Source organism: Ambystoma mexicanum, chromosome 2q (genome assembly GCF_040938575.1).
Source record: "Ambystoma mexicanum isolate Mex_15411 chromosome 2q, UKY_AmexF1_1, whole genome shotgun sequence".
Classification (NCBI taxonomy): domain Eukaryota; kingdom Metazoa; phylum Chordata; class Amphibia; order Caudata; family Ambystomatidae; genus Ambystoma; species Ambystoma mexicanum.
In genome coordinates this window covers 677,094,144-677,106,861 of record NC_090924.1, presented here as the reverse complement: position 1 = coordinate 677,106,861, position 12,718 = coordinate 677,094,144, and the positions used below count along the sequence as shown (strand labels likewise).

At 49.5% G+C, this 12,718-nt stretch overlaps 1 protein-coding gene across 5 annotated transcripts in view; it reads left to right on the top strand.

The window, feature by feature from the left end:
- The window catches only part of MRPL28 (mitochondrial ribosomal protein L28), a 413,414-nt gene that overhangs the window by 388,997 nt on the left and 11,699 nt on the right, over positions 1-12,718 (top strand). The window lies entirely within an intron of this gene.

Genomic DNA, 12,718 nt, shown 5'->3' with positions numbered 1-12,718 from the left:
ATACAATGATACATAAGGCGCTATATAAATGCAAAGTAACATAACATAACATCTACTTTCTATTAGAATGGCAAAACAGTTTCTTAGGAAGAAAAGATGTTAACCATACTTTTAATAATAGTGTATCACACATCCAAGGTAAGTAAGAACTTGTGTAACTGTTCGCTCTACCAACCAACTCTTACAAGTAAGTAACTTTTAAACATGTATTTTCTTTTCTAGGCAAAAGTCCCAATCCCTTAAAAGTCTTAACCCTTATTCTTGGAGCATGAGTGTTCTCAGTGGCAAAAAGGCGGGGGGGGTAGGGTTGGGGGAAATCTAGTGATCAACAAGCAGTGTCAGAATAGGTTCTTAAGTAGCAAAGGTCAGAGTTCCTTAGGAAGACTGGGCAAATAGGTGACTACTTTACTTCTGAGCTAGAAGAGGGTTCAGGGGCTTCCCTAGCAGGATTCTAGCAGTTGGACTGGGTGAACTGGATGAGAGGCCTCCCCATCACAGAAAACACCCCACATCTACACAGAAATCCTAAGAGACTTAAGGTAAGTACATACCCAAGCCAACACAGTACCTCAGCATTGAAGATGATTTTGCAGCAGGAGGACTTCAGGGTCTACAAATACCCAGTCAGTGGATTCCTTGTCGTGGCGACGGAAAATAAATAAGACCTCAGAAGGAACTTTGCAGCAGGGATCGATGAAGAAGGCTATAGGCAAGGTTTTCCTCATGGCTGAATGCGGTTCTGCGCCTTTTCAAGGAGCACAGAAGAAGACAGAACATTGCGGTTGAATTCTCTTCGTTACAAAGGTCCAGCACTCTGTTGAGAGGACTTTTCAAACTCGATTTGTGTCTCTGGAGATCCACCAGGATGCCCACAAAGTTTTAGTGATATTCGGAAGACCGTGCACCGCACAGTGGCTCGAGGTCCCAGGTATTTGGGTATTGCAGCAATGCAAGGTCAAAGCAACAAGTGGGATGGCTCAAAATGCAGGTCTTCTTGAGTCTAGTGGGTCTCACCAGGCTCTGTGTCAGTGTCATTGTTTTCGGAGTGCCCAGGTCAATTGGAAGGAAAGGCTACAGCATGCTCCGGTTACACAGCTGGCTCTCCGGTCGCTGGGAATCGTCTCTGCCGCTTTTCCTTCATCATCCTCTTCGGTTTCAGTTCCACTGGTTGACTTCTCTTTAGCTTCCAGGTTCGCAGTACTTAACGGGAACTACAGCACAGACTCTGTATTCTCTCCCTGCATTTTACAAGAAGAGGCAGCGTGGTTGTCCAATCAGGACAGCCAGCCCCCCACTGGGATTTGGCCCCATTCAGGCAAGGAGGAAGACAAAGGGCTGTGAGGTTTTGGACTCGTCTCTCGCTTCCTGCCCTCGCAGACAGACTGGAGCCTGGGTGGGGATGCCCGGGGACTCCCGAAGATAAACATCACACAAAGAAATTTCCCGACCTGGATGTCAGGAGAAGGAACAAGAAAGGACAAGAAACACTAAAATGGTGAGAAAGGAAGACGTGGCCATTTTGGTAAAATGGGCACCCTTGGGTGCCTGTACTGCAGCTGTGAACACAGCCTGCAGTAAAGGTGCACCAAGTGAATACAAGGTATCACTGCCACCAGCCATTGATTGTAAGCTTGTCCCTGAAACAGAATTGTTAGTTTTAGTGTGAAAGGGGATACATTGTATCTCCCCACCACTACACATAAAGTGGGAGTTCTGGCTTCACAGAATAAAATCTAAAAGGGATCCAGATAGGGCCAGCGGATCTGAGGTGCCACCATTAACCAAGACTCTTGCCGAGGGACCGTTGTAAAGTGCTGAAACCCTGTCCCTTGTCACCCCTTCTGTACGCCTTGGCAATGGAGCCCCTGGCTATAGCGATCAGAGCTGACCAGGAAATCACAGGGATTAGATGTGACAATTGTGACTTTAAAGTCTCCCTGTTTGCAGGCAATATCCTGGGCTACCTGACTAACCTTCAGGACTCTCTACCCCGATTATTCGGACTTATAGACTACTATGGCACCTTTTCGGGGCTTAAGGTGAACACGTCCAAATCTAGCATTATGCCCATGGGTCCCGGGGACCATGACATCGGGGGTAACTCCGAAATCCTTGGAGTGAGAATAGAGCGGGTTTCCACCAGGTATTTGGGCACCACCATTCCCAGGGATCTGTCACAACTCTATCAATGTAACTTCCCGGGGATCTTGGCCAAGATTAGTAGTGATCTCAAACGAGTGGCACCTCTCACACTCTCTTGGTTTGGGCGTATGGCCACGGTTAAAATGAATATCCTGCCCCGCCTACTCTGCCTCTTTGCGGCCCTCCCTGTGGGGATCCCGGAGGCCTTCTTTGAGACACTACAGTCCCGAGTCCTTCAGTTCATCTGGGCCGGCAAAAGAACAAGAGTCAAATTTTCTACCTTAACTCTTCCCAAGTCTCATGGTGAATTTGGCCTCCCGGACTTTAGACTTTACTACAAAGCAGCTCCTATGGGCACCCCCTAAGGCCCTCCCCTCCCCTCCCTCCTTCCCCCCCACCACCTCAGAACGCACCCAACCTTAGCGGTCCTCTGGGCAGTCTGGAAGCCGAACAAGGACAACAAGCTGCTGTCATCCTGGCCGTCCCCTTTAACATCGCTGTGGGGTCCCCCCCATCGATCTAGACACCAGTGGCTTTAGAGACACACAGGCATGGTCGGACTTGGGCCTGGAGAGGGTTGCTCAACTCTCTCGGGAGGAGGGTTTCATAGAATATGATCAGCTGACAGGCATTGGGCGACAACCCGCACTCAGTCTTTGAATATTTGCGCCTGAAAGGGATCCTGACCCACCCTCGGTGGACCGATAACCTCAAACGCCCCCTCACACCTTTCGAAACTATCCTAGCTAAAAGCGCCTCCCGGAAAGGCTCCCTGTCTTAAGTTTTATGGCACATTGATAAGGGCTAATCTGGAGGGTAGGCAGCCCTTCAAACGAATATGGGAAGAAAGGTTGGGCATGACGCTGGACGACCACACATGGACGGCAATCTTTAAATCTATATTCACGGGTTCACTGTACACCGCTGCCATGGAACATAGCTTTAAGATACTCCATTCATGGCATCGTCCTCCAGCCACCCTGTCCAAAATGTTTAAAGAGGTATCCCCCCTTTTGCCCCAGGACATGTCAACAACGGGGCACTTGGTTTCACATGTGGTGGGGATGCCCGGTCATTCAGGTGTACAGGTCGGAACTGCTCAGCTGGATCAAGGACATAAAAGGGTACTCCCCGACCTTACATCCACTGGAAGTCCTCCTGGGTACTCCTATGCCGGAGACAGAACAGCCTGCATTCCCGAGAGTCATTGGGGCCATGTTGAGGGCGGGGAAGCTAGCACTAGCTCAAAAATGGAAAAATGTCCTAGCTCCATCCAAGGAGGAATGACTTTGTAAACTTAGGTCGATCTTCACCTATGAAAAACTCACTGCGATAACTAATGACACCATGTCGGATTTTGTACAGGAATGGACCGCAGTGCTTCTTAATGATTGCATCTCTATGCGTCTGTAAAGTACGTCCCTTAACGCCCCCATTTCACACATCTCTCCACTAACCCCAGGGACCTACCTGGGGCCACCTATTCGCTGTGAACTGATCTGACCCCATTATGTCAAATTGTATGTCTAATAACATATTGATATCCGAATGTTCTCTCCGCAGCTTCTATAACCCGCAAAACCTCTAGACCTGGTATGTTCAAAAAGTTGGGGTGGGGGGGAGTTGGCGGGTAAGATAAAACAATAAAAAATGTAAGCTGCCATCGATGTTTGCTCAATGTATTGCTGGCAGGGATTGCCCCTGCACCCTACCTTATATGTATGATGTCAATAAAAACAAAGTTTAAAAAAAAAAAGGGATCCAAAGATCCTTTCTACCTTTGGGAACTGTAGTTCTCTCAAGGTTAGCAAAAGAAAGTTAAAAGGGGAGCCTCTAGGGCAACCCAGCAACAACGGGCACTTATTGCCTGCCAATAAGTTGTTAAAGAGGATAACTTTAAAAAGACACTATGGAGAGTCAAAAAATGACACCCATAAAAAGAGTACAAGATTCTGTGAGTGTGGAAAATGTTCCCACTCACTAGTAAAGCAAAAGGTTCTGGGGTTGACCCAGGTCAGGAAGATTTACCAGTTCTTTGAAAATCTTACTGAACAGTCACCATCAGATTATTCAGTCAAGCATAGTTGGGCTGACTGTGTGCCGGAACAGAGGCAACAGGAACTGTGTTGATTAGGTTCTCATGGTTGAGGACCTTGAGTTTCACCCCAGATGTTCAGGCTAAACTCCTGGACATGCCATTCGATGGCAACAACTTGTTTGGGGCTAAAGCAGATAGGTCCCTCCAGAATGTCAGTCCTCAAAAGGTGGCTGCCAAGTCTGAGTCACATGGTTCAGCTGTAAACCGCCTATGGCCCCCATGGGGCTTTTGCTCCTTCTCCCGCTACACCCACAGGGAACAGGCAGTGAAATGCAGCCCTTTCCAGGATGCGGCAGAGGTGCTCCAAGAGGGGCTTGTTACCTTTGCTGTACCCTCAACAACCCAGAGTGTGAAACCCCTGTGAAAAGGACTTCACCACACGTGTGGGAGATAGGATTTCCCTGTTCGGCAAGGAGGGCATTCTCACCACATACGATACCTGTGCCTTACAAGTTGTTCACCAGAGATACTGACTCCCCTTCGCTCAACACCTTCCAAACCATTCCCCAATGGATCAGTGCTTGCCTCAGACCCTTGTCTGTTGGAGGAGGTTTGTCAATTTCTGTCACAGGGGCTGTAGAACCAGTGCCCCACTCAGGAGGCAAGTGCTGTTACTTAACCTATTTTCTGGTGCTGAAGAAAGATGGGGGCTTATGGCCGAAACTAGACCTGCAGCTCTTGAACCTGTACATGGGCAAGGACAAGTTCATGGTGGTTAATTTGGCTCGGACCCTTCAACCCCTCGACCTGCAGGACTGGTTGTCTTGCTGGTTGTCTGCAGGATGCCTATTTCCATGTGTCCTTCTACCAAAAGAACTGGAAGTACCTGAGATTTGCAGTGGGACATTGCCACTATCAATTCAAGGTCCTGCAATTCGGTCTCTCTTCAGCAGCCAGGGTCTTCAAACTGCTGGCAGTGGTAGTGGCTCGCCTTAGAAGGAAAGGTATTTTCTGAGGTCAGGCATCGGCACACTTGTTCCAAATGTGCAGACTGTTGCACAGCTTTTACTTATTCCTAAACATCAAGACATCTCAGGTTTCTCAGTCCCTCCAATTTATTGGGGCGATCTTGGGCACACTCCTTGGTCGGTCCATCCCGCAGCAGGATCAAGTGGTGAGCATTTCCAAGATGTGTGTCCTTCAATCACTGAAGGGTCCAGACTCTCCCTTCCTGCACTTACTGGGTGTTATGGCCTCCTGCATTTTTGTAGTGCTAGAGGCCCACCTGTGCAAGAGGTCACTTCAGTGGCTTATCAGTTGTCTGTGATCTCAGTTTCAGGGACATACTTCAGACCTTCTACAGGTCTCAAATGTATTCGGAGACGTGGACTGCAAGAGGGACTTCGCATTGGGGGAGGGGGAGAGGATGCGGTACTCCCAACTACTTCATTTGCTTCTACACCCAAAGAACAAAGAGGCAGCCACCAGGCTACCAACCGCCTTTGAGAAATTTCTAGTGACAAATGATGGATCTAGAGGGCTGATCTCACATCTGTATAAGATACTAGACGGGGCCACCCCGAGGCAAAGCTGGGTTTACATGGGGAGATGGGAGAAAATATTGGGCAAAGGTATAGAAAAGAGGGAATGGGAACAATTGTGGAACAAGATCCCTAAAATAGCAAGAGCCTCCCAAATTCAGGAAGCCTGGTATAAAATCCTTTTCGGGTGGCATTATACACCAGCTTGCTTGCATGGGATATACCCCAGAACATCGGGAGTCTGCTGGAGGGGTTGTGGGAAGGAGGGCATGGCGGAGCACATATGGTGGAGGTGCCCAAAAATAGAGCCTTTTTGGAAAGAAATCCGACTCGCGCAGGAACAGGCATTTGGAAAAGGGGGAAGCAGGGCACCGGAACGAACATTATTGGGCATCAAGAGCGGAGATAAGCAAGGGGACCTAAGAGCTAGAGAAAGAGCTCAAGTATTGCTAACTATAGCAGGTATGACAATTATCGCCCAAAAATGAAGTTGCATTGTTTGTTAAAAAAAACCTAATAAAAAGAATTTAAAAAAAAAAGGATTCAGAGAACTAGAATGGTGGTCCCTTAGAAACAACCTGTTGAAAGGCTCTCTGTTTCAACAACCCTGGCCCCAACTGACACTAGTCGGACGCGTTGTTGAAAGGCATGTGCTCAACCACAAGACCTGACTGTGAGCGATTTGTGGTCTCCTTCAGACTGCAGAGAATACATCTCGAGTGATCAGGCTGGCCCTGGTTGCGTTCCTTTCGTCAGTACAGCACTAGACTGTGCTGGGCTTAACAAACAAGTGGCGTGGGATCCTTTTTTTTTTTCATGTGCAGAGAAGCAATATGATAATGGTACTGGGCACTGGAGAACAATATGCCTCTGATGGCAGCTCATTTTACCGGGACAGAGAACGTCATTTTGGATGCTTTCAGCAGACCGAATTCGGCATTCCCTGAGTGGGAGCTGTGCCAGGAAGTTCTGTAATTTTTTCCCAGAGGGGGACTCCTCGTGTAGACCTTTTTTTGCTTCCAGTGCAAACCGGAAGTGCATGTGATTCTGCTGCAGGGAATTGCCTCGACAGGGTGCTCAGAGGGACGCACTGACAGTTGAGGACTTTCGACATACTCTGTGTTTGCACTGATCCCGGCCATTCTGCTGGTTCTCAGACTGCACCTGGGTCCACAATTTTTATTGCTCCAGACTGTGCCCTTAGAATGTGGTACTGGAATTGCTGGACATGTCCATCTGTCATCCCTGGCGCCTTCCACGGAGAGTGGTGTTGCTCTCCCATTCGGAAGAATGGGCCCTCCATCTGAACCTCAAAAGCCTGAACCTTCATGCCTAGCTGCTGAAAGGTTGAGCTCTAAGGAATTGGATTTGTTGTAGCATGGCCCTGGAAATGCTCCTTTCTGCTTGGAGACCTGCCACCAAATCCATTTATGCCCATAGGTTGTGACCATTTTTGGCTTGGTGGTCGTGAGATTGAACTGGACCCCTTTACCTGTTTAACATCTTCAATTTTGGACTTTATTTTCTTTAGCCCAGAGTGTGCAGTTTGCCACTGTGAAGGGGTATCTTGCTGATATTTCAATTTTCAAGAGAACCCTAGAGCAGGTTTTGCGTTTCACAATCCCCACAGTCTGCAATGTATTCAGGGATTGTGTCATCTGTTTCCCCCATGCCAATTTATTGTTCCGGCATATAACTTTAATTTAGTGTTAACATTTCTTATGGGTGCTCAGTTTGACCCCCTACTGAAATTACTCACCCGTATGGATCTTTTCCTGGTTGCCATCACTTCCACTTAGGCCAGTGACTGAGCGAGCTTGCGGCATTATTAGTTAAAGTTCCCTATTTGGTTTTCTCCAAGGAGAAGGTGATTTTGACAGAGGCCACCCTTCCTCCCGAAAGTGGTCTCAGATTTCCATCTCTCTCATAAGATCCATCTTCGATTCCATGATGGTGGCCGTACAGAGCACACCATGACTGATGCGTTCCTAAACCCCAGGACACATAATTTGCAGCTTTAAACAGCGCCCGTGCACTGAGGGACAACGAGGTGCCCACGGACCATAAGCCCAACATTGACTTTGGGCTGTTCCGGAGGCGAGGCACAGAAGAGTAGCCTGTGCTCTGCGGCCGCCTCTAATGCCTAGGAACGGGCAGACCGCAGTGGGACACACTGGGCAGACAGCAAAGGAACTGTGAAACCTCTGACAAAGAGCCCGGGCCCCCGTAAGCGGCCGAGAAGGCGGTGAGGTGTATCGGCGGCCCACCGGTGTCGGAGTATGCTCAGGAGGGGCGCCGAACACAACCTCCTCCTGGTGGAAGTGGGATGTCGGTGGACACCCGGTGTTGATCGGGGTGAGCAAGATGAGCCCTTTCAAAGAATAATCGCAGGCCAGCAGCGCTCAGGGTAACGTGCAGTAGGATACCCAGTTCCGGAAGCACTCACTTCCCCCAGCGCAGTAGACAAAGTGGTGCGCTGCGCAACCTCGCACCAGTGGGCCATCTCAACCCAATCCATAATTTCTGGCCCACAGACCTTGACTCAGGCATTGTCATTAAGCATTGTGAGCGGGGCATATAACCCCCAGCTAGGTCCACAGAGGCCCGGCCGCTTCTTAAAAGACCCTGACACAGTCCTTCCTGTAGTGCAGAGGGGCCTGGGAAAAACGTTGCATCGTTCGGGTGCTTTGTCACAAAGGGCAGGCCGCCCCCTCCCCCGCACACCGCAGGAGGAACAATGTCAAAGTCCAGGGGTAAAGATCCCCCACGTTCCTCAAAAGCCACAAAAAAAGCCCAGGAGGTCAGCATTCAGAGGATGTAGGGGTGTGGATTGACCTCCTCTCCACCGATTGGGTCCATTCAGGAACAGTCGGATAGCGAAGACCCATCGCAGCCCGGAACTCAGGATCAAGCAGTTACTCATGCGGTCCTCAAATAATTCTTAACTGAATTTGGCAACAAAATTGCTAACACTGTCCAAACACAAATGCACAGAATGAGAGAGGATCTGGCAACTGCCCTGCAGGAAATGAAAACGGATGGAAGTAAAATTGAGCAGAGGGTGGACACCAATGAAAGGGCGCTCCAGGAGTTGGCAGAGGATGCCAGGAGGTTGGAGGTGCCGATAGAACTGGCAAATGTGACGCACAATCTTGAGCTACAAACTGAGGATCTAGAAAATAGTTCCAGGAGATCCAACATCCGTATAAAATGCTTGCCGGAGGATGCACTGGAAAAAGATCTGAAGGGGGCAGTCCACAGCATCTTTGCTGACCTTCTGGAGGAGGAGACCGCAACAGAGGTCAGACTGGATAGGGTACACAGAGTGGGCCATTGTAAAACAGATCCGGGGGCAAGTTCAAGGAATGTCCTGGCAGCTATACACGATTATAATACGAAGAGAAGATCCTGGCGGTGGCAAAGAGCGCAAACCAAATATCGTACAATGGGGCTAACATCTTACTATTCCAGGACTTGTCTCAAACAACGCCCCTGTCACTAGAGCCCTCCGAGACGAGGACATTTGGTATAGATGGACCTTCCCCTTTGGGATGGTGTTTCAATGTCAAGCGAAACAGCGACGGATCGGCTCGTTGGAAGAGGGAGCAAAACTGCTGGCCATTGAGGAAGAGGAGCACGCAACGAGCGAACCTACATCAACCGGCCAAAATAAACCAAGGCACTGGGAATGGTCAACAATTCGATCAAAAAGGTTGGGCCCAAAGAGCATGCTCGGAAATGCGAACTGCGCAATCTCGTCCGAAAGACTCAGATCAATGCTCTTAAAGATCGACAATAAGTTGGGAGACCTGTCGTCTTAGGAGGCAGGAGAGAGAGCGCAGGGTCTCCTCTTTGGGGATGCTTTTGTAAAGGAGATGGGATACATTTGTCGGAACATTCACTGCCTTAGAAAAAGCACAAGCTTCCATAAGAAATGTCTTCACAGGAAGAATTTTTGCAGGTGCCGGTCTATAGAGGCCCATCGACTGGCCGATTCAACTCTAACAAGAAGGGGGGGTACCAACCTCATCTAAAAGACATGGCGCTCTGAGGGCTGTGATAGACCTCATGCATCCCGGCAAGGTACTCACATATTGGAGATGCTTAATGAGGAACGAGGGGCGAACTGCTACTGAGAAATGCCTGGGGAGGGCGACCAAAGGTGTTCAAGCCAATGGCCCCAGGAGTTCGGGGGTGGGGTTGAGTCAAAATCGAGGTTTTAGGATACCCTGCACTTGTCTCCTGGTTTCTTCGGTAGGTCATCTCCGTGGACGGAGTCCATGGTAAGAGTAGCACGGGTGGCCTACACCAGGGAGGGGAGGGGGGAAGTCGGGTTGGTGGGAGGGGACAAGAGGGGTGGGAAGGGAGAGGGTACACAGGGGGGTGGGACAACGGCACACACAAGAGACACCTACCGGATATGAATGACCTTGCAATGGGGCGGGCTTCAGCGAACAAACACACCCCATGTCGGACACGCATTCCAATGCCTAAAGCTTAATATCCGGGGTCTGAATACCCCAGTCAAAAGGCGAAAACTGGAGTGTCTCCTCTCTAAATACCAACCCAATCTAGTGGCTCTCCAGGAGACCCACGTCGGGAGACAGGACAGACACAAGCTGAAGCAAGGTCAATACCCCAAGATTATGCAGGCTAATGTCGGGGAGAAAAGGGCGGAGGTACTCATTGCGTTTAAACAAGGTACACAAGTGACTATTCTGAAGTCTTTTGCAGATATGGCAGGCCGATTCTTGTTTCTCCTCCTACAACTCGGCTTGCTCACCCTCGGTCTCCTCGGTTTATGCTCCAGACGTAGGCCACGATGGCTTCCTGAAAATGCTAATCACTAAACCTGAACACTTTAGCGTAGGAGACACAATTCTCTTGGGGGACCTAAACATAGCCTGGGATCCAGTTAGGGATAGGGGCAGCGTAACAAAACATGCCCAGCCTCCAGCTTCTCGGGCCCTCAATGCACGATTCCAGCGGTTGACTCTTGGGGACATCTGGACCTCCCTGGGGGGTGAGGAAATTGCATATACACACTACTCACATGTCCATAAATCGTTCTCCAGAATACATTATGCTTGGGCCTCGGCCACGCTCATTGGGAGCTTTGCAAAAACTGACACCCATACCATATCAATTTCAGATCGTGCCCCGATTACCTTTGCCCTCATATTACTCGCACAGCAATCCAGGCTATGGAACTGGTCATAACCAAGAGCCCTACTTTTAGATCCGCCCACTTGTGAAAACCTGGAATGCAAAATGGTAGGATTCTTTGAATATAACTCGGGGACGGATACTCCGGTGGGCGTGGTCTGGGACACTTTCAAGCCAACAATGAGGGGGGGAACTTATCACGGCCGAGACACATAGGAGACGGCTTAGGAGTAAATTAGAATCTGATCTCGAACCCGAGGTAAAACAGATCATGCACCGAATGGAGACAGAGTAGGCAATACGGATGCGCTAAGGGTAAACTAGACCTCGTATACACAAACCAATCCGAAATAAGCCAGCTATACTTAAGACAAAGGTACTATATCAAGGCTAATAAGGCTGACAAACACCTGGCTAGACAACTAAAGCAGAAAAGCGCAGCCCAAACAATCCTGGAGCTCGAAGTCTCACCGAGCAATAAGGTCACTACCACAAAACAAATAGCCACACAGTTCCATGCCTACTACTCGGCTCTCTACGCCTCGGACCATCCTGATCAGACACTACAACATGAGTATATCCGGTCCGCACCCCGTACAGACACTTTCGGTTTTAGACAGGGATGCCATTGACAAGGACATCACACAGGAGGAAGTATTATATGCGATGGCGAACCTTCCGTCCAATAAATCACTGGGTCCTGATGGGTACCCAGCTTCCTTATACTAACGGTTCAGGACAACCCTGACTCCTAGACTTGTGGCCTTCTTTAACCCCTTTGCAGTTACGGGCAAAATTACAGATTTCGTGGAAGTCTAATATAGTCCTCTTCCCCCAAATCAGTAAAAGATCCCACCAACTGCGGATCCTACCGCCCTTTTGCACTCATTAACACGGATGCTAAGATTTATACCAATATCCTCGTAAATAGGGTGGTGCAGCTGATGCCATTACTGATCCTCCCGGATCAGACCGGGTTCATTCAGGACAGCCAGACACACAACCACCTCAGGAGAATTTGCCATTTGTTAGAAAGTCGCGAAGAAAGGAGACCCTGCAGTGCTGGTGACATTTGATGGTCTTCAACCAGGTGAAATGGTCCTTTTGAATGGCTTGTGTCCTCCAAAGTATTCCACATCTTTGACATGTCATGTCCACAGCTGTGTACTTTCAGAAATTTTTCGGCAGCGGGTGTCCTGCATCGATGGCGTCAGGTCGATGTCCCTCGAAGGCCTCCGTAGAGGGCAACGTCACCAGATGTTAATAGGACGCATGGCGTCCGTAGCCTCAGTTCCGTTTTTTCCACAAATGTGTTTGTTTCGGAGAATTGGCGCGCCTCGTGTATTCCTTGTGAATGTCTTCTTCGACTCCGCAGCCCAGCTTTAAGACTTGCCGGGACTGCAAGTGTAAGATGTCGTTTACGGACCTGCATCACATTTGTCTGTGGTGCAGGGTGAGATTCATGACACCGATGACTGTTCCAAATGCCAGTCGCTGCTGCTAAGTCCTTGCGGGAGCGTAAGGAGAAGTTACAGGTATGTAGGAGTTCCAAACCTAGTAACTCCTGTAAAGCTGCTAAGGGGATGTCCACCAATGATTCGAGGGGCGACTCTCCTCATCGGAAGGAGTCCCGGGGATCTCGGTCCCGGAGTGGTTCCTGCCATTCGTCCTCCTTCCCTCGGCATTCCCGGAAGCGCTGTCACTGGTCACCTTCCCCGTCCTCCTCGGAGGATGGCACCTCGAGGAAAGTGGCTTGTCCTACAAAGTCCTAGACTCCGGAAGAATGGGCAGCCTTCAGGGAGCAGATGCTTGCGATTTTTCAATCCCAGGA